This window comes from Tachyglossus aculeatus, chromosome 2, assembly GCF_015852505.1.
Source record: "Tachyglossus aculeatus isolate mTacAcu1 chromosome 2, mTacAcu1.pri, whole genome shotgun sequence".
NCBI lineage: Eukaryota > Metazoa > Chordata > Mammalia > Monotremata > Tachyglossidae > Tachyglossus > Tachyglossus aculeatus.
Genome location: NC_052067.1, coordinates 142,064,793 through 142,066,281, shown reverse-complemented (window position 1 = coordinate 142,066,281; position 1,489 = coordinate 142,064,793). Strand labels below are relative to the sequence as shown.

The 1,489-nt window shown below is 44.9% G+C and overlaps 1 non-coding gene across 1 annotated transcript; it reads left to right on the top strand.

Annotated features, from left to right (window-relative positions):
• Nucleotides 1-466: 466 nt before the first annotated feature.
• LOC119925050 lies at nt 467-604 on the top strand. The gene has a single exon (XR_005449722.1). It is a non-coding gene; the product is annotated as a small nucleolar RNA SNORA7 (small nucleolar RNA).
• Nucleotides 605-1,489: the final 885 nt, after the last annotated feature.

The following is a 1,489-nucleotide window of genomic DNA, read 5'->3' as shown; positions in this document are numbered from 1 at the left end:
GGGATTTGAACCCATGACCTCTGACTCCAAAGCCCATGCTCTTTTCCACTGAGCCACGCTGCTTCTGTATAAGATGGTTAAAAGATGATTAAGATGATCATCTCAAGACGATTAAGGGGTGATTGAGATGATTAAGAATAATAATGATGGCATTTATTAAGCACTTACTATGTGCAAAGCACTGTTCAAAGTGCTGGGGATGTTACAGGGTGATCAGGTTGTCCCACAGGGAGCTCCCAGCCTTACTCCTCATTTTACAGATGAGGTAGCCGAGTCCCGGAGAAGTGAAGTGACTTGCCCAAAGTCACACAGCTGACGATTGGCGGAGCCGGGATTTGAACCCATGACCTCTGACTCCAAAGCCCGGGCTTTTTCCACTGAGCCATGATGCTTCTAGTGCTTGGCACATAGAAAGTGCTTAACTAAAATTGAAATTATTATTATATACCCTAGTAACTGCCCATCTCCCCTCTCAGGGTCACACCTGGAGAGTTTCCAGTCCTCTACCAGTCTCGTCTAAGAGAGGGAGAGTCAAGCAGAGGCCTACCCATTCCATTCCTAGCTTGGTCAGTGGCTAGTGAGTGGCAAGTAATCTGCTACAAGTCAAAACTCCCCCGTGCTGGGCAGCGGCGGCGTGGGAGAGGGTCGAGGGTGGACACTCACGTATACCGTACTGAAGGAGGCAATTGTCAACACTTCTGGATTTTTACCCAGAAAACTATGGATACAGTACTAGAACGACTGCAGATGGAGGTGGGGCATTCTGGGAAAGATGTGTTCAATCAATCAATCATATTTATTGAGCGCTCACTGAGTGCAGAGCACTGTACTAAGCATGAACATGTACATGAACATGTGTTCATGACATCACTATGGGTTGGAGATGATTCGACAGCATAAGACGGGACAAGAATTGCCCATCAGCTAGCCTTTGGATTGATATCACAATCACATGCAATTCTTTGTCATGTCTTGAAACACTCCAGCCTATGGCTAAGTCAGTCCAAATCAATCAATCAGAAGTATTCATTTAGTATTTACCGTGGACTGAATACTTCCATTCATTCATTCAATCGTATTTATTGAGCACTTACTGCATGCAGAGCACTGTACTAAGCACTTGGGAGGTACAAGTTGGCAACATATAGAGACGGTCTCTACCCAACAGCAGGCTCACAGTCTAGAAGGGGGCGACAGACAATGAAACAAAACATATTAACAAAATAAAATAAATAGAATAAATATGCACAAATAAAATAGAGTAAATAAAATAAAGAAATACTCCCCAAGCACTTAGTAAAGTGCTCTGCACACAGTAAGCACTCAATAAGAATGGTTGAATGAATGAATGAACCCCCCAAGAAGGCCTGGCATCATCCGACGGACCCCAGAGCACCTTGACCCTGTAGCTATGGCTATACTGCCAAGTCCCTCCGCCCTAAATTGGAAGGTCTGCGTTCGCAAGACGGCTTCTCACCGAATTTCTCAG